The 14,153-nt window shown below is 37.4% G+C and overlaps 1 protein-coding gene across 1 annotated transcript in view; it reads right to left on the bottom strand.

Annotated features, from left to right (window-relative positions):
- Positions 1-5,128, bottom strand: part of LOC139709746 (astrocytic phosphoprotein PEA-15-like) — a 68,257-nt gene extending 63,129 nt beyond the window's left edge. The window contains exon 1 of the mRNA XM_071621703.1: positions 4,991-5,128. The gene's annotated coding sequence lies outside the window, so the exon portion shown is untranslated. The remainder of the gene's footprint in view (positions 1-4,990) is intronic.
- Between the last annotated feature and the right edge of the window lie 9,025 nt (positions 5,129-14,153).

Below are 14,153 nucleotides of genomic sequence, written 5' to 3'. Positions count from 1 at the left end.
CTGCTTTGTTATTCAAATTCATGAAATCCTTCCGTCGAGATGTTTTTATTGCAACTGATTGACAAATTGCCCTACATCGACGTAAATATACATTACATCGACGTAAATATAAATTTGAACACTGGTTTATAATAAGTCTCTTAGTCTCGCTTACACAGTAGAGTGGTTTCATGGATATCGGTCGAACTATTCCTCGAAGACATAAATCGAAGCTTGGTGGTCTATTGGATAAGACGCCTGTTCAGTTAGGTCGTAGGTTCGAATCCGGTCCAAGTATGTATGCCCATGATTTAACAAAAAAATCATAACTACTAATAGGCACATATTAATTCTGTGCTTATTTACATACATGAATATGTAGGGAAATTTGTTAATCAGTTGCAATGAAAACAACTCGATGCAAGAATTTCATTAATTTGAATAAAGATATAGAATTCATTGATCACGAAGAAAAGTTTTCAGTGATTCCGACATCATCTCTCTTCCGGTTTTTTGCTCGTGTGGAATATACTCAATAAGCCTAGATCATTTCACTACGAAAACCTCCATCATATTTCACACTGTGGTCTGCCTTGAGTTTGGGTTTAACTGCGATTTTTCACAAGTGTAAAACGCCATATATACAACGCTTTTCCCAGGGTCCTTCCCACAAAAGGGCCCTGGATCTCCCCAGGGGCGTGTGCTGGCGACACTCCTAGGGTTCCTACCCTCGAAGATGTGGGAAGACATTCTAATGAGCGAAATTCTACTTCTATAATGCCTTAGCAGCATTCTAGATCAGCGTCATAAGGGAGGATATCTACAGACTTTCACGTTACATCGTATCATTGCGTATAACAGGTGAGAAAGAATGCACGTTCAATCCGATGAAGTGATCTGTAAACATGATAATAATATTGTGACCCTGCATCACAAAACAACCAAAAAGTCGCCAGACATGGATTTTTAGTTAAGAGCAGATTCTGAAAGAGCAGACTCTAAGCTTTAAAATGATGTATAACTCAATTCAAATGGACTCTCCTAACCTATCTAAATAATATTGGGAAGAAAGGACACACTCTAGAAAGTGTGAAATGAGAAAACAGGATCCGAAGTACAAAGTGTATTCAAGCGCTTAATCTTTGCTAAGCTATGCTAGCCGAGGTATGAATTGAACCAAAAAACAGGATGTTGACCACCAGAGCAACAACAATGAAGAGATTATCAGATTAAGCTGAAATTAAGCACACTTCATTAGCAAATTTTGTACATGATTAATACCGACTTTCAATGCAGTAGCATAATTCTCCTTAAAGTTATTGGAGTTGAAAGTGAAGTGTATGGACAGGGTTTTTGAGAAATGGGAAGAGGGTTCCATGAGAAACAACTAATCACCCTATTCCACCAAAAAGTGTTCGAGAAAAACTGCTGAAAACACAAGTTCCTGTTTGTTTTATGATCCAAAACTTTAATACAGAAAGAGACCTGCTCTTTCAGAAAATATGAAAAACTCAAGATTGGTTACGTTGACCCGTTTCACCTATTTTCAGCCCTCACACAAAATTACTGTGTGCGACTTTTTGTTCGTTTTGTGGTGCACGGTCACAATTATTTTCAGTAGTGATTGTTCACAGTGCTTACCAATGCCTCAGCATGCAATCAAAGATATGAGGTGAACTCGTGAGATTCAACAGATTTAACTTGTGAGTATAGAATATGCAAACCCCAAAAGTTTTGTTCCCATGTATACTATAGAAAGAGCGAAGACGCGTAATTACAAAAGTATAAGGGCACACGGAATGGTCCATATCCTAAAGGCGATTTTAACAGTATATCAATCATGCATGTTAACGAAAACATAAATAAAGCTTACTTTGAAGATAATGATGCCACAACGTGGTTTCTTAGTCTGGCAAAATCTAGAGGATTAAACATTATTTTCACCCCCCCCCCCCCTCCAAAATGATTTGACATCAAAGTGTTGAATATTTGTCCATGCAATATTTCCTTTACGATTGAAGGATTTTTTGTTAAAGTTGTATTATATCAAGCCTCTTTTAGAGGCCCTCCTCTATATATATATTTACTTTTTATGATAATATCTATAAGTTACAATAATTCAAATGAATTGAAATAATTGGCTGCTGATACTTTTGTCATTTAATTTTTGAAGAATAATTGACGTAAACTGTGATGATATGGATAACTGCTGTATTTTATGTGACTTAAATATGATAAGGTAAGGTCTATAGTACACTGTAAAAACATCGGTGTTAGATTTAACACCATGGGTGTTAAATCTAACACCGATCAAACTTCAATAGAGGACCACACCCACAGGTGTAGAAAATGCACTGTGATGGTGTTGAAAAGTGTTCACCTGACACTTCGTGGTGTTAATTTGACACTGTACCTGGTGTTATTTTGACACTGTACTGGTGTTAATTCAAAAATGACACCACATGGTGTTGATTTGATATTTGTTGGTGTTAATATCAATGGTTTAACACCCGTCCAGCTTCAATAAGAGACCACACCAGCTGGTGTTACTTTGGTGTAAATTTATTTTCACATTTTTTCAAAAATCTAGTATTTTAATGTAAAATTCTTGATCGTCTTGTTTAAATTAAAAATCAACAAGAAGTGCAGTTACTAAGAAACTCTTCAAAAAACAGTTTAAAATTTGGAAATTACACCCGGAGGTGTTAATTTAACACCATAAATGAGCACCGAAAATTTAACACCAGCTCGGTGTTCACTGTTTAACACCGGACTTTTTGCAGCGTATCAATCTTGAATGCATGATGTGTTGAATTTGCAAAGGCACTACATGTCTCGATGACTGATTCACTGTAAAACGAATACAATGTCATTGACTTCTATATTATGAACTACGTGTATGGCTGATACTCTGTGAAAATGTCAACCAGTGAACAGTACTGGACAACAACAACAACAACAAGATAAATCATTCCTTTCAAGTGAGTAGTTTATTCGTTTTAAATCATCTCAGTTGCGATATTGGAACTTTGGATTAATATTCTGCATCTTATAGGCCTATGCCGGTACGACTGATACAGCAATCCGTTCGAGGATATAGTCCTATATGCTGATCATTCTCTTTGCGGGATTTTTACTGCTATAAAGATAATAGTCTACCGCGCAGTATCTTACATTCAATGTTCCTACCAAGCCACAATCGTTTGTTTGTTTGTTTGTTTGTTTGTTTGTTTGTTATTGTTTTGTGCAACTTGGTTCTTACTCTAGTTCTTTTTTTTTCTGTGTTTTTAACCAAAAGTTTACATCGTGTTTATGTTATACTAAGATTGAAATACTGACATTGAGATGTGAAGACACTGTTGTAACCTGCGTTAGAGTCCCGGGATATAGGGTCCCTCGAAACAACGGCTAATAGTTATTTTTATTCCATATTATCAATACAATGTGGGCGAGTTTCTGTGGGCCAAATATAATCAAATATAGTCATTGTGCGAAATTCCCCTATTAGCCCGTATGCATTATGCCAGTAAGATTGAGGATGGGTGTTTATTGATCAAGCATGACTGGGCGCGGACGCTCGGCGCGCGTGATCAAGCATGCGTGTCCGTACGGTTCCTAACTGTATACTTTCACTGTACAGCCTGCACGTCCCTATTCAGAAGAGAACCATTACTCAGTACCCCCATCGGGAAAAGGAATTTCAGGTATGATTAAAAAAAAAAAAAAATTATAAAAGATATTACCGACACAATCACAGCTTTGTATCTGGAAGGCAATATACTCCCCCTCCCCCACCGAAAAAGTAGAAAAAGAAACAGCAAAATACAACCCAATGAGGTCATCACCAGGCGTATTATGTCGAATATTACTACATAGATGATTAACATGACACGTAATGACGTGATGAAGATCAACCGTGTCTTTAGGAAATTTTGACATATTGTGGACAGCTCGCAATACATGTATCTGGTCATTGTGTCTTCTTCATTAAAAAAAAAAGGAGAAAGTGTGCACAACCTATAACGCCTGTTAAAGATATAACCCTTTTCTGTGAGAACAATCAGGACAAGCAACTCACAAACTGACTCACAACGACAGAGTATGTATAGGCCTATTATCAACTTGAATGCGCTATATTAGATTAAATGCATAATAGATAGTATTTACTAAGCCTAATCCGAAGCCGAAATCCGAGGTGAAATAACATTTGCATTTAGAGTGTATAATGGTACCAATAGTGCAGTTAAACGCATATATACATACCATTTGGTTATAGAAAATTAAGTGTGTTTATACAACATAAGATAAAAAAGTTGTTATAATCCATAATAATTATCTGTTAACACGGAATTTCCCATGCAAGGATAAAAAAAAAAGTATGCATCATGCCCAAGAACTATAAGGAAATCAATGAATGTCACGTGGTACTAATCTGACAGCCACATAAATATAGCAAATCCTGTGACTAAACTGAAGATATTACGCACATAATAATATATATATATATACACATATATATAATTATATATGTATATAATTATATATATATATATATATATATATATATAAATTCCATATCAACCTCTATCTTGAGAAGATATAGAAACATTTTTTATGCTGACAGCAATAAGTAAGTCTATCATGAACGCATTTATGTGCAAATTAAAGACAAACAAACAAACAAATAAACACACACACACACACACACACACACACACACACACACACACACACAAGATATATATAAACACAATACCCATACAGATGTATCATGGTTTACAACGGCAGCCAGAAACCAGCATATAGACTACTTTCTGGAAATGCTTGCGATGTGTGGGGCAGGTGTAAAGACAAGGCGTGTCAGCTAACATTCGTGAATGCAGTGGACACGCCTGCTGTCGCGGGGCAATGGAGGCATTAATATTATTATACTCGAGTGTTACAAGAACGAAGGGAGAAAGAACCACAACAACAACAACAACAACAACAGAACGTATGTTAATGTACTCACCTGCTCGTGGTATATACCAGGACACGCAGACAAACGAGAGGAATACTTGTCTTGAGTTCCTTCCCGTATCCTTTGCCCGACCAAGTGTGGCTACCCTGTAAAAGTGCTGTCTCTATTTTATGGCCAGCGCCTCTCGTTGAACGTCCCAACAGACGGACGGGCGGCCGCGGAGTGCAAGCATGCAAGCCAGCACGGTGCGTGGCTAGTCTCACTTCCTAAACTCTGTTCAGTCATTATTGTGTTGACTTGAAAACGGAGATCTGTCCCTCCAGATAGTTTCCGCGACGACGTCTCCTACAGTAGACTAAACTGGTCGTCCCCGGGGACCAGGGAATAGCGGGGGAAATTCAAACACGTTTGATTCCTCCAGGAGCCCTTTTCAGTCTCCTTATAGGTCTCCGCGACGTCAGATTTCCACGACATCTCCGCTCTGGCTTCTTCGAGACATTCTGGAGACATTAAGGCGACTATATAAGGACACAGCGACGTTGCCTGGCCAATATCTTGGTGAAAGTTCTTTATCACTTGGTACTTGTTCCTGCTCCTCCTCCTGCTCCTATTACGGCAATGTTTCGATGACATGGCCTGTCTGTATCTGCCTCCTAGAATAACTAAAAAGCCGAGAAAACTGGCCTTGGAGTTTTGGTATTGGAGAGTCATTAGACTGAGTGGGACGTCAGTTTCCCTCTAGATTGTCCTATACACCTCCAATCTTATCATTTGGGGGTTTTTTTGTCTCAAAATAGCAAAATACTTCAAGATAATTAACTTTTTTCACATTCCCCACTTTACCTGATATGAATTTGAATGATCGCCGAGATCGACATTCAAAAAGGTAACTAGTTCATTCAATTTAATTTCATCAGCATGCGATTTCATGAATTTCAGACACAAAGGTGTAAAAAGGGCATTCAAATTAAAGTGCAACGCATTCAAATTCGCATCAGCACCGCCGTGGAGAGCGTTAAGGAATTCAACTTTACGATAAGGCAAACAATAAGTATGGGCAGTCTTTTTCGTTGCTACTTTTCTTCTTTGTAGTTATTCAGCTGTTTGAATATACAAACGTAATATACCATGAAATAACTCGTATAACCCCACTTTCAAACACATACATTTAAATTTTATTCATACACGATTTTAGCCGCTGCTACACAGAGTATGCGTAAACATTTTGAATACGGACAGAATTATTGGATGAAGCATGACCTTGACAACCAGCAAAACTGGCGATATACAATCCTTTGGTGAAATAGGTCTATCTACAGCTGATCCGATTGCGGCAGCTTATGATATGGACACGGGGAACTAAGGAATGGAATCAAAATGGATCAATATGGATTTGGACGTAGGACCGACAAGATATAAAATTCTGAGATATGGCTCTTTCCTAAAAGTTACGTCCATACTGTTAGGAATTAATTGAAAGTGACAGAAAGGTCGACAGGAAAGAAATACATCCACCAGTGATGAGACTTTGAAATGAAAATGAAATTGAGTCATCCAATCGTATGACAGTGAAAAAAAGGCCTGTAGAAGTTGTGTATGTTGATTGAATTCGAACGTTCAAAGCACGAAGTTGTGTTCCTATAAAAATGAAATTGAAACTGGTATTTGGCACGAATTTGAACGTCTATCCAGCTGGCGCGAAATTGAATGCCAACTTTGAGTCGTTATTAAAATCGAATGAATTTCTCTCTAAATTGAATGAAATAAAATCTAAAAGGAATGACATGAAATGAAATTGAATACTCAAAGAATTAAAATGAACAGCGAGAGGAGAGCAGTAACCAAAATCGCTTGTATTAGAACGCCGTTTTGTGAATTCAAATGCAAATCTGATGAAATTGAGTGGGAAAACCCATATTAATGGGTGCTGCAACCCATTATTCCGTAGAAGGGACTATATCTACAGATATGCCCTTCTGCCAAATTAATAAATTGGCAATATACAATATACATGTGATTGTGTAGCAAGCAAGGTTGGAGTGATTTTTCAAGCGACTCAAAGAACGTATCTTTTTAAAAACATGCACACTTCTGGCAAATTAATCATGAGCAATGCTTTCTTGTGGGATTGTTTATGCCGAAAGGCTTAACAATAAATTACAAAATGCTGATATAAGCCCTTCTGATCAATTGGCAAGTTGAAACGTATTGGTGTAAGCCTTTCTTGAGATAAGCACTTTGCGCAGTTTCCGAGCACTCGGTGTATTGATTTGGTAAAAGGATGTATCTATAGACAAACACCCTTTTGCTCATCTTTCATCCATTTTACCCGTGTATGTTTGACAAAAGAGTGCATCTGGAGATGGGTCCTTCTGCCTTGTTTTCAAGCAATCTCACACTGTGTGTATTGACTAATTTTGCAAAAAAGATGTACTAGGGATACCTGTTCATTATTACGTATACCGACAGATAGGCCCGGGCGCGCCACACTACACCTTTTTGTCTAATCAAGAGGAAGAAAATAGCCGGAAATATCCTCAAAACAAAACACTCACATTTATGAGAACTGGCTAAATGGACATTCCGGCCTTGAAAACTTACCAAGTGGAACAACAACAACAACAACACAACAACAATCCTGTAATATGATATTTTTCACCCTTAGCCCCTTTCACAAAAATAACTACGTCTACATACGGGAAACCCCAGAATTATTGTCCTGCCAGGGGACGGTCTTAACTCCAGCGCAGCATCGTCTTGGTCTCTTTTCCTTTTTTTTTTTTTTTTTTTTTTGGGGGGGGGGGTAGGGGGGTATTTTTGTTTTACCGTTTTAAAAACGGAATAAATTTGTCGTAATATCGTTAAGTTTAACAAGTTCGACTCAAAAGAATAACGAATCGCAGACCTCCCAACCGACTAACTAGAAAAAGGATGATTTGGCTCAAAAGTAGGAATGAAAGAACAATTCTCATAGAAGTGTGCAGTCAAATTGTCAGGGGAAAATCGGAAACTCGTATTGAAACAAGAGCTGGCAATGGTCAAAATTTAGATTCTTTCATCCTATTGGAAATGCAGAATGGTTGGAAGTCTGGAATCTTACGTGCAGATTGTCATTTCTACCAACGGTAGATGGCGCTAAAGCAAATGACTGCTGGTTCCCTTGGTCTAGGAATGGCGTTTTTCTTCTTTTTCTCTTTGGTTTACCAAATAAAATGAAATAAATAAATAAATAAATGAATAAATAAATAAATAAATAAATAAATAAATAAATAAATAAATAAATAAATAAATGAATAAATAAATAAATAAATATAAATATATACATGTATATATATATATATATATATATATATATGTATATATGAAGAGTTTGTTTGCAAAAACCGATAAGTCCATATTAGCCAAATGGAGATATTTGCGATTAAAGGTCAAGAAAAATAGAGAGAATAATAAGAAAATTTTTGCTTCTTTTGACCATAACTTCAAAAATATACCTTTACATGTAGTGACCAATATATCATTTAAAAGGTATTATTTTGTACTTTATGACAAAGATCATGCTTCAAAATCTTCAAAAATGGACCTATCGGTTTTTGCACACAAACCCTTCATATGTGTGTATATATATATATATATATATATATATATATATATATATATACTAGTTACTAGTTTATAAATAAATAAAAAGATGAATATATACATATATATATATAAATATATATTTATATCTATTATCATTAGTGTATCTCTTTAGTAAGTACACGTGTAGTGTATTCGTAATAAGATTTTGGATTGGTCAAACTATTATACAGTACTGGGTGACATTCAATGAATTCGTTATACAATGTAGTTTACTGTCGTGCACTGCACTATCTGATTATTGGACGATGAATCCCCTTAGCCTACACAAATTACTCAACATTAATTATAAAAACTAGTGTTGTATGTTTTTCCACACACTATTCTAGCCAATTCTAATGGAAAATAATCAGCAATTTAATTTTGCATCGGGCCTGGGCCTAGGTGAAACAAATTATATGTAATTTCAAACCATAAGAACATAAATGTTTGCTAGCCTGTTTGGCTTTACAGAATTCTCCAAGTTAAAAATGAAACACAGTATTCACCCAGAATTCACATGTTCATACCAACATATTTATTTTGTATCTACATTTGAATACAGTAGTATTATTATACACATTCAATGTTCTGTACACGTAAAACCTATGGCACATCTTATAATATATATTTCAAAACAAATCTTCCCTTTCACTGTCACCGTTTCTGGAACAACAACAACAAAAGCTTTAACTGCAGGCATGCCAAGGAAGTGTGAATTTGGCATAGATCACACAACCAGTTCAGAGCTCCAATAGCAAGACAGAAATAAGAACCTTTCTACCTATTCAGGAATGATAAAATAAATACATTGTACATGTTATGTGATGAATACCGTACTGTAATCTCTATTGTCAAAGACCAAATTTTCACACTTCCACGCTTAGATGGTGCACACAATTCAAGATAATAACAAGGTTGTTGGGATTGGGTTTTTTTTAGGAGGAATCAAACGAAGATATCCGTGCATTTAAATAGCTGAATTAAATGGAGATAGGAAGAGGAATGGGTAGTGATTTCTACCACTTAAAGTGTTTAGGACGATTTGATTTTGCTATAACACGCATTTCCCATAGACACCTGCCCAAGTACACTCGGGGCTAGTCTTCAACAGGTTGAGTGACAAGTTCACCTCGATATACATAAGGATTGAGAGAATGCAGCAATATTGATAGAACAGATCAGTGAAAGTTTGAGGAAAATCGGACAATCCACTGAAAAGTTATGAATTTTTGAAGTTTCAGTGCTGCCATATTGCTGGATGATAAGACTACTACAGCTTGTAATGTCGCATGGGTAGAACACTACAATGTATATTAAAAGAAAATTCAACATACTTTCACTCTTCTCATATAATAAAAGAGCATTTGACTTGCCTCTTTCAGAAGGCGGGGGAATAATATCAGCCGTAACATACGTCAGTAGCAAGTCAAGGGAATGTGTTTCTTTTTTCTTCTCAAAATTAAAATTTCATGGAATTCTCTTTATATTAGCCGTGACATACCTCACTAGCAAGTCAAGGGAATGTGTTTTTTTTTCTTCTCAAAATTAAAATTTCATGGAATTCTCTTTATACTATCTTTGCTATACATGTGACATCATACACTGTAAGTCTTTTCATCCAGCAGTCAGTGCACAGAAACTTCCAAAATTCATAACTTTTGAACGGATTGTCTGATTTTCCTCAAACTTTGACTGATGTGTTCTACTGATACTGCTGCATTCTCTCAATCCATATGTATATCAATGTATACTTGTCCTTTAATGTCATAGCATTAGAATGCCAATGGGCTGAATGGTGATTGATCTAAGGCAAAAGACGGCATGCATATCAGGTACAACTATCTTTAATTGTGGTCGCTACCCCCTTCTCTATGCACTCCAAAAGCAAGAAGCTGAATCACCACACAAGATACACCCCCTGCCATACATTTCTTATACCAAATCCCATTTTACTATCATGTAGGTTCTTCCATCCCATAATCACTAGTCTTAAAAGCTGACAATTGGTGCAGATTTCATGCCATGACACCAAACCAATTTTTCTCCTTTTCTTTTTAAACATCTCATTTCCACCAGACAATTGCCATCATTTCATTATGCAATCCTGCTACTGTTGTATATCAAATTCATCAAAATCTATATTTTGTATAATATTATCTATTATTTGCTGGTAAAATCAATCACATACAAGCACAGCACACAATGTTATTAGATGCTCATCAAATACAAACATAGGAATAACAAGAGACACGCGGGTCTAGCGCTCACCTGAGTATCGCAAGTTCACCTTTCACGCAGTCACTAATCTAAATTAAAATTTGACCAGGCATTCTCAAGTAGAAGATGAAAATGTACAATAAGGGCCCAATTTTTTAAAGATTCCTTAATTTGGGGGGATTGGGGCCCCCTGGGGCCCTCTGGGTGGGGCATGGTGCCCATTTTGATAAATTGAGATCCTGACCCCCTAGGGATGCTACCTGCCAAGTTTGACAAAAATCCATCATGAGGTTTTCAGGAAGAAGATGAAAATGTACAATTCAGGCCCCCATTTGGACCCTTCCAACCACCCCCCCCCCCCCCTACCCAAGAGGGGCACCCCTGGATCTCCTATGAACAAACTTCAAACTACAGTCATTAATGTACTCACTCATAATATTATCTCAGCTCTATAACTTCTGATTCTAGAGAAGATTTATAAAGATTCCTTCATTTGGGGGGTTTGGGACCCCTGGGGGCCCCCTGGGTTGGGCATGGTGCCCATTTTAACAAATTGAGATCCTAACCCCCTAGGGATGCTACCTGCCAAGTTTGGTGAAAATGGGTCATGGGGTTTTCAAGAATAAGATAAAAATGTACAATTTAGGCCCCATTAGGACCCCTCCTCACCCCCTCCCCTGGGTCCCAAGGGGGGCACCCCTGATTCTGCCATGAACAAACTTGAAACTACAGTCATCAATGTACTAACTCATAGTATTAACTTAGCTCTATCACTTCTGGTTCTAGAGAAGAAGATTTTTACAGATTCCTTAATTTTGGGGGGTTTGGGCCCCCCTGGGGGCCCCCTGGGTGGGGCATGGTGCCCATTTTAACAAATTGAGTTCCTAACCCCCTAGGGATGCTACCTGCCAAGTTTGATGAAAATCGGTCTTGGGGTTTTCAAGAAGAAGATGAAAATGTAAAAAGTTTACGCACGACGCACGACGGACGACGCACGACGGACGACGGACGACGGACGACGGACGACGCACGACGCACGACGCACGACGGACGCCGGACGAAGGGCGATCGCAATAGCTCACTTGAGCCTTTGGCTCAGGTGAGCTAATGATACTCTGCTTCAAGAATGTTGAATCATGAGCAAACTCAGTAAAATGCACACAATATATGTCCACTGGCCACTAGAGGGCGCTAATCCTTTACGCTCCCACACACACATGCCACTACATTTGTCGATAATAGCAGGGAACAGCAACAGCAAAAGTAACTTATTTTTATGTCACTGAAACTTTGGTTGCGGGTATAGAAAACCTGAATGATCTCTAGACAATCAAGCGTTCACAGATTGTCCTGTATGAAAAGTAAAAACCACCAGGGACAATTATTCTTCATCTGACCATGTGCTAAGATGTATCGGAGAAATGCGTTTTTTCACATTTGTATGGTAGCATTTCATCCGTACCTTGAGTGAACACACTATTCATCTCTGATGAGCAGTACATAGCTGCATGCACAGGTCTTTTAACAAAAAGCAAAACAACCAAAAAAGATTTTCAAGGAGACACTTTGACTGAAATTAACACCTCTACAATGCTGCAAAACATTAGCTACGAAGCACACTATCATTACCCAGGGTATTTAATCCAAGAGAATATCAATAGCCATCAATTCAGCTTGAAAATCGAGACACAAAAACATCAACAAAAATGGAATTATCTGGCAGTGTGGCAAGATACAAAACTAGTGCTGTGTCGACTAAATATTGTATTGATTAGAAGATAAAACGGAAAAATGAAGCACAAATACAATGTACAGAAAATAAAAGATTGGGCCATACATCTCTCACAAACAAGCTGATCAGAGAAAGAGGTTATAACTTTTGTGTGACACTTATTAAAAGCAAAACTTGCGACATGCACTACTTATTGCCAAACCTGCCTTAGCAGCCACCTGTCAATAGCGGCAACCTGCTGTATACGGTCACTAAAAACAATTTCTTGAGAGAGAAAAGCCATGTGGAGGATCCTTTCTATAGTGGCCACCTGCCTATAACAGCCACTTTATTCATCTCTCAAGGGTGGCTGCTATAAACGGGTTTGACTGTAATTCAAGGTGTAAATTCTCTCATAAAACCCTGATATAACAAAATGTTTCTATTGAAAAAAAAAATGATTTGAACCATCTCAAAATCAAATATTTTTCCTCTGTACTTTTATGTCTCTGTGGTCATGGCAAGACTTGTTCGTGTCCTCATAGCATGAGATTTTCATTACCATTGTGACTCACCTATGGCTCAGAAGTGGTAAACCAGTGTCAACATTCTGAGAGTGTTGTGGCTGGTTCAACAGAGCATGAATATTCATGATCAAAGGCAGAATAGTAGTAAGAGGAGGTAGCACTATGTAAATGGCCCACTAAGTTCCCTGCAATCTGCAGGAAGTAAGATACAGTATGTACTGCTGATACAATGTATAATATAATATCCTGATGCAACAGTTACAGTGTATACAAATATACATGTTTAATTGTATTCACAGAGGACTATTGGTAGATTCCAAATTTCTGTAATAACTTATCTGAGGTAATATCAACCCCACTATGCAAAGAATTCAAGCTCATTACAACATGACAAAAATGACATGTTACAAAAGGTTATCAAAACATGGCTGTTTCACACTGAGAGCACACTCAAATAGCTAAAGCTCATTTCTTGGCCAATGTACGTCCCCCCCCCCCCCCCCCTTCCTCTTTTTCTGACAGACATATTGAAATGGCAAGAGACTTTTCACAATGCCCATGATGGTAGGAAAAAAAAGAAAAGGTTTGCCATACTGGAAATATTTGAGGTAATTCTACATAAAGGAATGAATAAATCTGAGGGGAAATTGTTATAAGCCATGACTTTTGCATGCTGAACAGTGGAATGTTTATTCTCTGCAATTAGGTAGCTTTCCTTTGGGAAACCCTGAGAGCACACAACTACAATGTGTTAAAGGTCGATCTCACTAAAGTAGAGATGCATTAAGTGAGCATGTCATAAGTTTGGATTCATGCATGGCTATGACCTCAGAGTGACACTGATAAATCCTCAAGAATGAAATTGGTAAACGATGTACTCCCGTTACCTATAATGAACACAGTTTTAACGAAATTCTTGTTATAACAAAATCTAAACTCAGTCCCAAAATTATCATCTTTACATCTTTATACTCTATCTCTGTTTTGCTAGAACAAAATTTTGATAAAATGAAAGAAAACAACCAGTCCCGGGAACTTTGTTTTACCAGGAGTGCACTGTATCATATTTGTCCACATATGTGATTACTAAAGGAGCATGATTTGTGCATCACACAAATCAAGGCCAATCAACCCC

The sequence above is a fragment of the Diadema antillarum genome, unplaced genomic scaffold (genome assembly GCF_040938485.1).
Source record: "Diadema antillarum isolate AM-2024a unplaced genomic scaffold, OU_Dant_1.0 seq00001468_RagTag, whole genome shotgun sequence".
NCBI lineage: Eukaryota > Metazoa > Echinodermata > Echinoidea > Diadematoida > Diadematidae > Diadema > Diadema antillarum.
The sequence above is the reverse complement of the archived record's forward strand: the minus strand, read 5'-3'. Positions and strand labels throughout refer to the sequence as shown.